Here is a 15,549-nt window from a genome sequence, read left to right as displayed (position 1 = left end):
GGTAACCGGGCTGACCATCCCATCCAATTTAGTGACTTCCTGCCACCAGCGAAAAGTGATGGCGACATGCACTACTCAAACAACATAAGGATCACCCGATTCTACATATCACTATCGTCAATATGCCATCCTTAACCTATTTTGAGTGCTATATATATTCCCAACCCGGGTCCCCAGGGAATGTTCCCTTTATTAGGTGATACAAACCTATTATGTGTATTTTGTATGGTTAAACAATAGATATGTTACGCTTAAACGACGTACGCTATCTAAGCTAAACAGACGTGTCAACCATCGAGTTCAGGTGAGTCCGCGTTTCTGGTCGACAAACACACGTGTAAGATCGAAATGAGCAAATGGCGGTTAAAAAACTGATAATTGCATAACCTGGTACTGCATAGATACCTAGTTCCCTAAATAAAAAAGTCTCCAGACTACATTTGTTAGGGATGATGGTTGTTTTATGGAAAATACATCTCATTGGAACAGTAGTCATGTTTAATGCTGCGCTCATTAACCACCGTCGGTATCCGTAGCGGCAGTTCGACATGGACGCGTAAAGAAAGTGAATACACATTTCTCTAGTGTCTAGTTGCACACTGGGAGAGATAAAACATACTTTATAACCGCTTCACGCTTTGATTATCAGTGAGAATGGGATGAATAGGGACCCTCTACACATGGTATAACGACCCACTTATATGTGTTAGTCACTGAGGAGTAAACGAGGAGCATCTTGCTTGTCTACTTCAAGAACCTGACTCTTTTAAGTGTATGTACACTTTGAGGGATAATAATACTTGACAAAACCACTATAATCCAGTCTGACGTCACCCTCGGTCATCACAGTGCGATGACATATGTCAGACTGAAAATATTTTTTGTTTGAATGGTAAAATGAATTATTTCATAAGATGAAAAGGAATTAATTCATGAGATAAAACACTTAAATGAAAGTTGTCAGGGCGGTAGAATGGTTGAGCCTATTATCCAGGAGGAGAATTCGGATAGGATAAACGCCCGTCAACATGAGACATTAATAGCTGATTATGCAGCGTGGTATGAAGTACAATTCTTGTCAACGTCGTTGTGATTGTTGACTTGTGACAGTCAGATATTGTAATCATTTCTTTGTGTCAGTCACAGATTGTGTGCATTGACCAGTGGCAGTCTGACATTGTGATTGTTGACTTGTGACAGTCCGACGTTGTGCTTGTTGACTGTAACAGTCCGACGTTATTCTTGTTGACTTGTGACGGTCCAACGTTGTGATTGTTGACTGTGACAGTCCGACGTTGTGATTGTTGACTGTAACAGTCCGACGTTGTGCTTGTTGACTTGTGACAGTCCAACGTTGTGATTGTTGACTGTGACAGTCCGACGTTGTGATTGTTGACTGTAACAGTCCGACATTGTGATTGTTGATTGTGACAGTGCGACGTTGTGATTGTTGACTATGACAGTCCGACGTTGTGATTGTTGACTCTGACAGTCCGACGTTGTGATTGTTGACTGTGACAGTCCAATGTTGTGATTGTTGACTATGACAGTCCGACGTTGTGACTGTTTACTATGACAGTCCGACGTTGTGATTGTTGATTGTGACAGTCCAATGTTGTGATTGTTGACTATGACAGTCCGACGTTGTGATTGTTAACTATGACAGTCCGACGTTGTGATTGTTGACTATAACAGTCCGACGTTGTGCTTGTTGACTGTGACAGTCCGACGATGTGATTGTTGACTGTGACAGTCCGACGTTGTGATTGTTGACTGTAACAGTCCGACGTTGTGATTGTTGATTGTGACAGTCCGACATTGTGATTGTTGACTGTGACAGTCCAATGTTGTGATTGTTGACTGTGACAGTCCGATGTTGTGATTGTTGACTGTGACAGTCCGACATTGTGATTGTTGACTGTAACAGTCCGACGTTGTGATTGTTGATTGTGACAGTCCGACATTGTGATTGTTGACTGTGACAGTCCAATGTTGTGATTGTTGACTGTGACAGTCCGATGTTGTGATTGTTGACTGTGACAGTCCGACGTTGTGATTGTTGACTGTAACAGTCCGACGTTGTGATTGTTGACTAAGACAGTCCGATGTTGTGATTGTTGACTATGACAGTCCGACGTTGTGATTGTTGACTGTGACAGTCCGACGTTGTGATTGTTGACTGTGACAGTCCGACGTTGTGATTGTTGACTGTAACAGTCCGACGTTGTCATTGTTGACTGTGACAGTCCGACGTTGTGATTGTTGACTGTAACAGTCCGACGTTGTGATTGTTGACTGTGACAGTCCGACATTGTAATTGTTGACTATAACAGTCCGACGTTACGATTGTTGACTGTGACAGTCCGACGTTGTGATTGTTGACTGTGACAGTCCGACGTTGTGATTGTTGACTGTGACAGTCCGACGTTGTGATTGTTGACTGTGACAGTCCGACATTGTGATTGTTGACTAAGACAGTCCAACGTTGTGATTGTTGATTGTGACAGTCCGACGTTGCGATTGTTGACTGTGACAGTCCGACGTTGTGATTGTTGACTTGTGACAGTCCGACGTTGAGATTGTTGACTATGACAGTCCGACGTTGTGATTGTTGATTGTGACAGTCCGACATTGTGATTGTGGACTATGACAGTCCAACGATGTGATTGTTGACTGTGACAGTCCGACGTTGTGATTGTTGACTTGTGACAGTCCAACGATGCGATTGTTGACTGTGACAGTCCGACGTTGTGATTGTTGACTAAGACAGTCCGATGTTGTGATTGTTGACTATGACAGTCCGACGTTGTGATTGTTAACTATGACAGTCCGACGTTGTGATTGTTGACTGTAACAGTCCGACGTTGTGATTGTTGATTGTGACAGTCCGACATTGTGATTGTGGACTATGACAGTCCAACGATGTGATTGTTGACTTGTGACAGTCCAACGATGTGATTGTTGACTCTGACAGTCCGACGTTGTGATTGTTGACTGTAACAGTCCGACGTTATGATTTTTGACTATGACAGTCCGACGTTATGATTGTTGATTGTGACAGTCCGACGTTGTGATTGTTGACTGTAACAGTCTGACGTTATGATTGTTGACTCTGACAGTCCGACGTTGTGATTGTTGATTGTGACAGTCCGACATTGTGATTGTGGACTATGACAGTCCAACGATGTGATTGTTGACTGTGACAGTCCGACGTTGTGATTGTTGACTGTGACAGTCCGACGTTGTGATTGTTGACTGTAACAGTCCGACGTTGTGATTGTTGACTTGTGTCAGTGAGACGTTGTAATCATTGATTTGTGTCAGTGGTTGCTGACAATGCTTTAACCTACTTGCTGGGACTACGTATAGGACCAATTTTCCTTCACTTGGAGTCGATATTGAGTCTAATTCTTGTTTGATAGAGGCGGTGTGGTCGCCAAGTGGTTCAAGTGTTCGCTCGTCACGCCGAAGACCCGTGTTCGAATCCCCCCATGGGGACAATGTGTGAACCCCATGTCCGGTGTGCCCCGCCGTGATATTGCTGGACTGTTGCTAAAAGCGGCGTAAAACCAAACTCACTCACATTTTCTTCCATCAGTTTCTTTGTTGTATCAGCAATATTCAAACTATATCATGGCAACCTAAAATAATGGAACCTAGGAGAGATAAACCAATGGTTGATATCATCAACCTTGGGCTACAATGACACGCAACCATCCAGGGCCTAGATTTTCGAAGCTCTCTTAGCGCTAAGATAGTCGTAAGTTAATGTTAATGCATGGCACTTACGACTATCTTAGCGCTAAGAGAGCTTCGAAAATCGAGGTCCAGATTACCAAGCATGAATACTCGTTCCATTTAGTTTCTTCTTATACGACAAGCGTAGCTTACTTAAGAGCACAATTTCTGGTGGTCCCACCGTGATGTTGCTGGAATAAAACACAACTCACTCACTCACTGCGTAGGAGTAGTTCTACTCCTTATATCCCCTAGATGTGTCTATACAGTCACGTGACTCCTATCTAGAGTGTATTTGATGTGTCCTGTAGAAATTCGTGATTCAATTCCATATAATTAAATGACAAAGAGTCATCCAATATGTCTGTCTGGTTGAAGACATCAAAAAGAGACAATCGTCAGTTCCGAATGGTATTCCAATAGATGATAAAACAATTGACATATTGAGATTCTCGACAAGCTGAACAGTAGTAGGGAGGCCTCCGAGATGTGGACGCGGAGATATATGTATCAGAGCTCTGTGATCGCAGCTCGTATATCTCTACTTTGTCAATACGCCGTGGGAAGCTCGCCAGGTGGCGCCTCACGCTGCACCTTGTTAAGTCTCCCGCCAAAGCAGGGTGGCGGGAAATCATCAAGCATAATTTGCCGGAAGGTGATTACGGAATGTTTATGAAAGCAAGATCTGAGGCCGTTTTCTTCAAGGTTGGTGCGCTGTGAACTGTGTTGCACATCAAGCGACTTGTATATCATACACATGTAAATTACGCAGAGGCGAAGCGTTTTATCTACGATACCCACTCTGGAATATTGGATGGTAACTGGATTATTTTGTCTAACCACTTTTTGTATTCTATCGAGGCTGTTAGACACATCAGTATATGCGATAAAAGACTTGATTTAGCAGGAAGGAGGCTGAATAACAAATTTAGGTATCACTGATCGGCGATGTATGAGGCATCCATATCAAGGCCAAGGTCACATATGATATTTTACCAACTTGTGTCAAGGTGAATACAAATACCACCTGACTGTTCATATGAGTTATATCGGCTTATTGTTAAACGGTATCGTCTTGACCTTTAGGACTATATAGTGAAGTCAAGTGGGTAAAGCATTGCTCGTCATGGATGCATGAGTTCTTCTCATGAGTGAGTATGGTAATATGGGAATTTTAGCGATATGATATTCCAGCAACATCACAGCGGGGGACACCTGAAATTGGCTTCACACATTGTACCCATGTCGGAAACGAACCCGGGTCGGCGTGACGAGCGGACGCTTTAACCACTAGGCCACCCACCGCCCCGTTCCATGCATGAGAGTTAAACTGCGTGTCCTCTGTCGCGATGTAACTTTCAAATTAAAAAGAGCGGCGTAAAACTATATTCATTATCACCTTTTTGAACATCAAGGTAGATATAACTTACTTAATTATTACCTGTGCGTTAGATTTCGACGAACCAGGCCACAAAATGTATTCATACTGAATAGCCTTGGAACTGTCTAATGTAATCACGCCACCTCGTCCTCTGAACCTCCCTATCCCTTCTCGTTGTGAAGGCACGTTATCGGTACACACAATACTACACACGCCAAGAACAGCCGTTTTGTGTGACCTCCTAAAGACTGCGTTTCTTTAGACAAATAATAAACTATAAAGTTAAATATGATAAGTGACGAAAGTAATACGGGCGTGCCTGCTGCGTGTTTTGTTTGGAGAGTTGTCAAATGCGACCCCCGACATTACCATTCTCTCACCATCTTGCGGGATGATAAGACCGTATGATCCTCTTGTATTCTTCCACGCGCTCTGTATTGTCTCCCGGTCGAGACGCTGTCGCTGTAGCTGTTGTCGCTAGGAGTCTACAAGTTCCTCCCTCTGGTGTCTAGGTTCACCACTAACAAGATGCACCTCGGCAGGTAAGACAAACCACATGAGATATATCTGAACAGAATCGAGCGAATATTAGGTATCAGGGATATACAGGTGCTGAAGTATTTTCAAAGGCGTCGTTCTTCCTAAGCTAACCGACGCCGTCCAGCATTGTAGGACTGGACGGTTGTGTGTTTGAAGAGGTTAATATGTATCAAGTGAGAGCGAAGTTGTAGCAAGGGAATGAGATGTGAAGATGCTACCATTGTGAGTTGCGGGGCGTTTTGGCAGAGCGCCTATACATAATTGGTAGCATATACTGTTGGGGCTCTGCTTCTACAGCTAGCCCAAGCAGACTGGTTGAAGAGTCCTGTTATGACTAATCGCCCTGTTCCCGGAGAACACACGGAATGGCACAGGCCAACACACAACGTTCAGTCGAAGTAGACGATCAGGAAGACCTACTGAAACGTCTCGTGCCCCGATTGTCAGAGCTTGAAGGTGACGTGTACGGTCAACACTGTGACGTCATAATGGTCATCTGTTCCAGGTACGTTGTTTTGTGTTGACGTGTGGGGTAAAATAGCATGAAATGCCTCGAATAGCAAGGGTCATGGAGAAATAGGTTATCGCTAGACTGTGGAGGATCTCGACAGCGGAAACAGCACAGGTAAAATGACAATATATCATAGGGGGAAGCAAGGGTTAATCTGCCTTCAGACATACACTGCTTCCTCAGACGCGTTTTTACACTACGTGAACGCATGTCTATCTGATTCATTTTTACCTCGACGCCAGCCGACTACCTGTTGAGCACCTCATTGCACTGTAGATTGGTAGGCTGGGAGGTACAAGGTCAGATGGTTTTCATTGTCTCGGGTTTCGGCCACGGACAATGTACAGGAGATATCGGTGGGAGATATTAGTGATATTGCTTAGTGTGTGGCTGGGCATAGAGTGTATTACGTCTATTATGCCCAAAGTCGGTCATCGGGTGACTGGGTGGACTACACATGGTCACACACTGGTCATTTATCATGTAGCAGGAAGTAATGGAAGTCTATTCATTTCATGTATTCTCACATATCTTATTCTCTAAATATTTAATGGAAAATATGACTTTATATATCTATGTAAATCGCATGCACGTATGCTTGGATCGAGGTCGTATTTGTATGAATTTTAATAATAGTATCATCCTCTCGTTTTATTTGATTATATTTCATGAAGATGATTTCTTTGTATCTTTGTAATTTCATTGGTACTTTCTGTTGACACAATGTTAAAGTACACGTGGTTCACATACAAAGAGCGGCTATAAATGCTTGGCGTTAACGTAACGTGAACTTCCATCACATCTGGTTTGCCAGTGGTTTCTTTGACATTGCGTAGAACGGCACCATTCCTTGATACGGTGGGAAAAGTTTCACAGTCTTGTGTAATTCTTTGAATGATTCATTCTGTCTTGAGAGCGAAACAATGCGGATGCAGGGTCGGACAATAACAGGGAAAAGTTTGTCACCGCCAAATGACACACTGAAAGACTTGTGACGTCAATTGAGTATCAAATTAACGAAAAATAGTTCCTTTAAACTCTGTGAATTGGGCCGCGGGAAACAGGCAAAGAATAACAATATTACTGAATCGGGGTTTATTTATTTGGCTTTACTCTCTGACATCTGTCTTCAGCTAGCGACAGTGGTTCCTATTACCGCATCTTTACAGATGTGCGTGGATGCTAATCTGCTTGTTGTCGACTGACAGGGGGGAAGAAAGGAAGAGCTGTAGTGTTGTGAGCAGGAGACGTGTGGATTAGGACTGTGAGTGGGTAATCCGGGTAGCGTTGTGTGGAATTACGGGTGGGGAGAAGGAAGGAAGAGCTGGAGTTTGTGGAGGAGGAGTTAACGGAGGTGTGGGATGCGGGGTTATTAAAGGTAGTTGGTGATGAGGACGTTGATGTAGTAGATGGATGTGATGGGGAAGGGCGGGATCGCAAGTTGCATAACTCTATATCAACGTCGTTGTTATTCATTTGGTTTTGGAGTCGAATGCTTGAACGGATGGCGAGGAACAAGGAATGACTGCCTAGCTACAGCGACAGGCTTTTAGAAACATGACTTGGGGAGAATTGTTTCAGATTTTAAATAAATAGTTCCCAATGACGGCAAGTGCAAGCACGTCACGGGAAGGGAACGTGAGTTTAGGGTGAGGGGGGTACGTCGTTTCAAAACCGGAAAGAAATATTTGAAACAAATGATCTTCTGTTGGAAGCAATGTTCTCGTTGATATAGATTACATTGGACTGACCTGGGTTTGTGTTTGTATCACTGACTGACTGAGTTTGGTTTTACGCCGCTTTTAGCAATATTCCAGCAACATCACGGCGGGGGACACCAGAAATGGGCTTCACACATTGTACCCATGTGGGGATTCGAACCCGGGTCTTCGGCGTGACGAGCCAACGCTTTAACCACTAGGCTACCCCACCGCCCCGTGTTTGTATCAAGCTACTACTTGTCACTGATAGCTTCTACTTGTCACTGTCTATATAATGGCGAAAAATACTATCCTTATCAATACAATGAGTCAATGGCGAACCCGATCTTATGTGGTACAAATGTTTGCTTGGCAAAATTGTTTATGAACGATAAACTTCTCATCGTGTCGAACACTCTTTGTTGCATTCTGGAGCCACCTTGCCGATAGTGCACACTCGACACATCCATCACTTATATATTCCACTTTCCAAACCGAATTATATATTATACCACTAATGCTAAAAGTTCTTATGTTTTGATTCCCAATATTGGTGTGAGATTCTTTTTCGTTTTTTCCGAACATTACATCTCGAAACCCGATTCAAATGCTCATTCTTGTTCCCGGGAATAAATTTCACCCTGAAATTCTACGGCCATCGAGAATTTCAAAATTGCTGATGCGACAAAAATCACTGTCACAATGAATTTTATTTGATTCAAAGTTCAACAGAAAAATACAAGTTTCCAAATTAGAAGTACATCTTTTCATAAACAACCTCATTTCCCAGTTCATACCGGTGGGATCAGAGAAGACGATGGTGATGAGCCGATGGTACGAGGGATACTGGATTTGAATGCTACCATCAATCCCGCCCGACCCCCTTCCGTTTTTTTAACAATCTGTATGATGGGACCCAGACATTCAACACACCAACACTACAACAATATACAAACTACATACCTAATCCACGACTCTAACACCCTGGGGACATGAAGAACGTATCATTGGTTCAGGCAATGTCTGTTAACACGATTTCCATATATTTTGGTTACAAATGCCGTATAATTAGATTCCTGTATCTGATTTTATACCTACTCTCACCACGCCGGTTCGCCGGCCTTAGAATGGCCTCGAGGGACTACACAAAGGAATCCTTATGACGAAATATACAGTCGACATACGCTAGAATCCCCCCTACTTGAAAGTTGATGTGTCTCTGCCAATGCAGACGTCCCTTGGGGGTTGGGGGACCCACATGGGAGGGTACAGATGCGACGGCTTAGTACTTTAACGATGCTGATGCTGTGAGATGCAACTACGCCGACGGTGAGGGTGGGGTGCGGATGTGTGGGGACCTCACGGGTATATCTACCTGTGATACTGGGGTGTGTTTATATAGTCAGTGTAGCCACAGGTGGCACTGTGGTGAGGATGGGTGAGGTGGGGTGGAATTGGGTGGGGTGGGAAAGCGTTATGACAGCTGTGATCATTTGATAGAGAGAGGCATGACGTACATTTCTATTTAGTTAGCTGAAAACTCAATAAATATCTAACATATAACTTAGGTAACGGCATATCTAAATTACATCTAATATAGAAAATATCTTGCTAAACATCTACATGATATAAGTTTCTATAGCGTGCAATAATCAGAGAGGATATAATGTTTATCAATTATATGTAAGTTCTAAATGATCGCTCCTTGATCATACACAAAGCGTAATAAGAAAAAAGTAGTTTAATTATTTTTAAAAATGTGTTATGAATTTAATTGTGTGAAACAATGTGCACTTTTTGGTCTGAACATTGATACGTCTGTGGCAATAAAAAAGATGTGAAGTCGGATTTAAACAAAATATGGGTCGACGGCTTCGTGAACAGGTTACTAATTCAAATTTCACAGTGTGTTGTTGTTCTTGTTCTCGTGGATTCTGTATAAAGAGGTTGTTGCAGTGCTCGTGTTACATTACCGGTTACATGACTTGTGTTTTGGTTTTTTCAAACATTCATTCAGGATAATAAAAACTAGCATTAGGTCCGAAGAGGAACTAATTTTAGTCTTGTGCGGTGCATTAACAATACCATGACATTTATTATTATATATTGACGAAACGTTGTTTTTGTTTACACATCACGTTACCAGCCCACAGTTCGATTGATTTATATTTGCATAAACGTTTAGTACAACTCGGCCCCAAATGACGTTGACTGTAATTACTAGGGACGTTATCAGGGCAGTAGATAAACTGGGTACTCTCGAGTCGTGTTACGCACACAGACCCGCCTTGGGTGCGTTCAGTCTCTGCTGGCAACGAACACGCGAAACATTCATTATATGGACATTCGATATAAGCGTTGTCTTAGTCTAAACATCGGATGTTACTGCACAAAGCCAATGAAAATTATTCTGCTTTCAAGAGATGAAGACTCATATGTAGATTGTGCAGCTGGAAAGGTATGTGTACGCTCATGGTCACAGTTATCAAAACATATGATAATTTGTCTTTATCCTAGGAAATAATAACATTAAAACGGTTCCGATCAATGTATGCTGATGCAATCTTATGTATTCTTGCTCGAGCTCTTCCGTTCGAGCTCTTCCGTGGGAGTGTTGCAGAAATTTACTGATAGTATTTACAAGTATACAGAATTATGCATCCCTATTCCCAAGGTACCGTGTATTTGTTCAGTGTAGTGATGACTGCGGTGGACGTATGTTCGTTTATGGTCAGTTGTCCAAACATGTTAATTTGTCTATATCTAAAGAAAACTGCTAAGCGATAGCATTAAAATAATTCCGATCAATGCATTTTGGTAGAATTTTACTGTTCTGACCCCAACTTAAAATACAAATGTATTCAAGTTAGTGCAATCGTTCATTATATAGCATATTGATATTATTCTGTATAAGCTCTATCTCTTTTTCTTATACTACTTTCTTGTCCACTATCTGTCAAGTTGGAGAACTTGTTCCTAATCCTTTTCTCTGTGAATAAAATATGTTTAAAACAAACTCAAACTTTTATTCCGAAACTCTAAGATGTGAATACACGGCGAACATTACATTTCACATTCGGAGATTGTTGATCATAGTTCATTTTTTCACATATTTAAGATCCGCTTTTGAACTTATTGTTGTAAGTGCAAAACATAATTGTATTGAAAAAGGAAGCGTTTTTTGTTTTCACTCATGCAATTCTCCCTGTTTTCATAAATTGGAAAGGAATGTTTTCGTAAACTTTGAACCTTGGCAATTCTACCGTTTCGTGAGCGGTCCTTATCGTGTTGTCGTCTCTAAAGCGCATTCCTTCTACACAAAGATATATAGACGTATAGGGATAGCAGTAAGACCACTCTTTGCTCTTGGCCATACCGATTGTCATCATCTCAAGGGCCCTGGTATGATTCAAAACACACTTGGTGTCCCCGGATCAGCTGATCGTCCCGATTATCACCCTTGGCTTGTTGTCAGCCTCCACGTTGTCACGCTGGGCTGAGAGCTGGCACAATGTACCGGAACGATATAAAAATGGCGACGGTCTGTAAATACTCGAGTCCGGTCCAAACAGTCTAGTGATTGACATCATGAGCATCGATCTACGCAATTGGGATACGATGATATGTGTCAACCAAGTCAGTGAGCCTGACCACTCAATGCCGTTAGTCGCCTCTTACGACAAGCATGGGTTGCTGAAGACCAATTCGATCTAACCCGGATCTTCACGGTTTGCTCCTTGTACTCGTGTGTGGAATCGAACCATGTTTCAATACAAAATTGATATGGAGCAAACATTATCTTTCACGAATGGCGTTACGAATGTCATTATATAATAGTTTCATATATTTATAATATCGTAATAGTCCTTGTAGTTGAAAGAGGGGCGGTGGGGTAGCCAAGTGGTTAAAGCGTTGGCTCGTCACGCCGAAGACCCGGGTTCGATTCCCCACATGGGCACAATGTGTTAAGCCTATTTCTGGTGTCCCCCGCCGTGATATTGCTGGAATATTGCTATAAGCGGCGTAAAACTAAACTCAGTCAGTAGTTAAAGAAGGAACCGTTTTTATCAAAGTGTCCTTTTGCGACCTTGATTTAACGAAACATCCTTAAGACGTCCCTATTTGGCCGTGGCGTAGCTGTATCACAACACACCGGTTTTGTTACAAAAAGATTTAATCTATGTTCACGTATACAATGCCTAGTCTTTTTTTCTGTGCCACTTCAATTTATATTTATATATGATGATATGATTGTATACAGCTCTGTTTGACTGGGTCTTCCCTGTGTCTCTGAATCACAGTCTGTATTCTGTCATTGCAAATCTACATCTCCAAGTATACGGTGGTATAAACAGGTACTCCGACCCTGGTCTGATTAAGATTAATTATGGAAGCACGCTTTATCACCTTCTCGACTCAGGATGATTTATTAGGAAATTTAAGACGTTCACCACGAACACCTTATGTGGTATTCTGATGTACGATTAGCAAGCAGGAGACGAACCAGCGTGACTACAGTCCTTGAATGTAACTATGATGGAGATTACATACGTTGATTTCAGTGTTTTGTATACACAGCCTATCCCTGTGTCTAAATCTCCGCCGATGAAAGACCCACACCTGGGAACTCCCGTATCCTGCTCCTGTTTAGGTATATAGTGTGGTTCGTTATAAGAATGTCACAACACGTCCTTTCTTAACGACCCCTACACCTGTCATGGATGTTCCACGTGGCTTGTGTTTGTCGTCGTGCCTACCCCATGTGAACACGGCCGTGTCAGTTGCCACTTTGTCACCTCTGCAATCAGATTGCCGACCTGAATTCTGTTGACTTCTTCGTACTTAGACCTGTATTGGATAAAAGTTCTTTATGTGTTGTTTACATCGACAGAAGACGTTCCTTTTCATGCGTCTTCCCCCGTGCACTTTTAACAACAAGCGTCAACTATAGTCTGCTAAAGCACCAAGCTTAAAGGTAATGTCAGCAGTAATATTTTCCCACTTTTCCAGAGTTCGTAAGTGCCGTCACAATGGTAAATGTCGAGCGCATATCCCACTTTTATATACGCTGTGATATTATTGAAATACTTACTGTTCTATACAGCGTTTAGTCCCCATTTATATGTTGTCCATCTTCGATTATCGCGTTTCCATAGTTGCATTCGTTTAACTACCCTATCAGTATCTTCGCACACAATTGCTCTCGCTCATATCTGTAATTTTATTGGACGGCTAATTTTAGCATCGTTACGTTACATTCGAAGCTATGGTAGGTCGTATGTATGTATGTATCATGACAGAATGCAGACTGTTGACCGCTTTTGTATAGATTCCCAAAGTAATCCATATTTCTTGAAGAAATTTTTACATTTCCCTTTTTTTATTTTATTTTAGTTTTTTCGGATAGTTTCAGTGTTACATTTACAGTTACAGTTTTTTGTATGTTTTGACTTCCGACCCAGTGTAATAATAATGCAAATTTGGACATCCAGTACCACGTATATAATACCCGTGAAGATTCGGCAGAGAATCGGTCTTCAGCAACCCAAGTTTGTAAGAAGCCATGGAGGGATATTGTGGTCCCGCTCAATATCCTGTTTGATACATTTAATCGTACTACATTTGCAAATCGATGCTTTTGACACCCGTGATTCGATTGTCTGGTCCAGATTCTAATATTTACAGTCATATATCTGGAGAATTGCTGAGTGTGGCGTTTAACAGGAAACAAACAAACTTATCTGATGGTAAATGTTTTATGAGTTGGCACTCAACAATGCCTGCTTGCAGATGGGAGCGTCTGTCTCTGTGAAATATTCATTTGGAATATGGTATTTGTGTGAGTAGCAGCTCTATCGACAGTTGTCGCTATCTTAGATTCTGTCAACGCCGGCCATGTTTAGTTGCATGATTCACGGCGTTGCTGCATAGCGCCTGTCATATGGCATTTCCTGGTAAAGCTGAGATCCTACGTAATCTCTCTTGGGTTTAGACAGGCTTTGGTGCAGCGATATATCACCAACTGAGGGACGACCTTGCGTTGGTGGGACATTTCTGTATATCACGTGGGATGAGGTCATATTTGACTCATCCTGGCGTCTGAGATAGTCCTTCCTGTGTAGGATAATATATTGTAATTCTCGAAGAAAAATTCTTCCTACCGCTGCTTTTGACAGGTCGCGTGTTGTGACAAAAGTGATGTCTTGTCGGTGTCGCCTGCATACATTAGGTCACATCCTCCCTTCCCGGGGCGGTGAGGTAGCCTTGTGGTTAGAGCGTTCGTTCGTCACGCAGAAGGCCCGGGTTCGATTTCTCACATGGGTACAATGTGTGAAGCCAATTTTTGGTGCCACCCGCCGCGATATTGATGGAATATTGCTAACAGCAGCGTAACACCCAACTCACTCACTCCTCCCCCTTCCTTAATGTACTGTACAAGAGGAACCTCGTTCAGAATTGGTACCCAGTACCCCACATTTGGAATTGTTGAAACGTTATGACCTGGTTCGTGATTGGGCTGATTGCTCGTGGCCGTACCCCGTTAGACTGACATTAAGAGGCGGTGGGGTAGCCCAGTGGTTATAGCGTTCGCTCGTCACGCTGAAGGCCTGGGTTCGATTCCCCACAGAGGAATAAATGACAGTATTAGGGATATGCCAGATTCACTCTGATTATATTTCCAGAGCCCTACGCTGGTTCCACGACGTAATATAACCAAAAATACGGTTTTACGTGGCGTTACTATACTATTAAGGAATAGCTTACTAAATGTCTTCCCTTGGGGTCCTGTTGCGTCACTCATGTATTCACCAGCGGGGTGACTTTGAATTAATTGGGAACAAACAGGATGTATCTCGAAAAACTTTTGAAATACGAGGATCGGGTGCTGTGATATCCGGGTGTAGATATTCATTGCTCGCATGTTGTTTGATCACTACTATACTACGGGGATGGCCCATTTCGAAAGAGGCGCCGCGATTCGCTGTACACAGTCATAGTTGTATATTTTGTCCACGTCAGTACCGTGTGGTTGTTGATGGTTCGTCCAGGGCGCCGTTGTACAAAGCTATCTTAGCGATAAGGACTGTAACTCCCATACCTTTAACATAGACTTAATGTAGTCTTAGCACTTTGTTGTTTTGTACAACGGCACCCAAGTTATGTTCCTTGGGTTGCCAGCACCATGCCTTTACCGTGGGTATCACAGTAAACATCCCAGACTTGTATTACTTCGAGCTTTCCTCCCACACGAAGCAGACACGCTGTGATGTAAATTGAATACTTATCAAAACGGTGTTTACCCAGACTCACCTACCATTTTACACCGACGGTTGCTTATATATAACCAAATTCAAATACGTCTCGGTAGTGACCTTGATCTTTACATGTACATTAAGGAGCTTGGGCTAATTCCTTTCACGAACAAGGCCACAAATGTCACAGCTGTTCTACAAAACAAGCTTGTTTACAGTTTATGTTTTAATGGGTCATTGAGACAGTTTCAGTATATTCGGGTGGTGAAGACAAAGGAGGGGCTATAATTCTCGGTTTCTGTATTCGGTCATTGAGTAATTTGAAGGAGATATCTTGCTACAAATACGTAGAAGGACGTTCACAAAACGAGGCTAAAGTTGACTAAATAACAAAAACTGCTGAGATTGTTTACATAGACTACATTT

The 15,549-nt window shown here is 42.5% G+C and overlaps 1 protein-coding gene across 5 annotated transcripts in view; it reads left to right on the top strand.

The window, feature by feature from the left end:
- Positions 1-15,549, top strand: part of LOC124275648 (matrix metallopeptidase-21-like) — a 144,800-nt gene that overhangs the window by 90,231 nt on the left and 39,020 nt on the right. Inside the window, exon 1 of one of the 5 annotated variants that reach the window (XM_046711254.1) lies at positions 6,013-6,164. The exons of 3 other annotated variants lie outside the window; for them this stretch is intronic. The gene's annotated coding sequence lies outside the window, so the exon portion shown is untranslated. Of the gene's footprint in view, positions 1-6,012; positions 6,165-12,582; positions 12,846-15,549 lie in introns of those variants that run through there. One more of the 5 variants, XM_046711253.1, reaches the window with a different exon arrangement.

This window comes from Haliotis rubra, unplaced genomic scaffold, assembly GCF_003918875.1.
Source record: "Haliotis rubra isolate DU_JTF1 unplaced genomic scaffold, ASM391887v1 Scf200, whole genome shotgun sequence".
Classification (NCBI taxonomy): domain Eukaryota; kingdom Metazoa; phylum Mollusca; class Gastropoda; order Lepetellida; family Haliotidae; genus Haliotis; species Haliotis rubra.
This window is presented reverse-complemented; position numbering and strand designations above follow the sequence as displayed.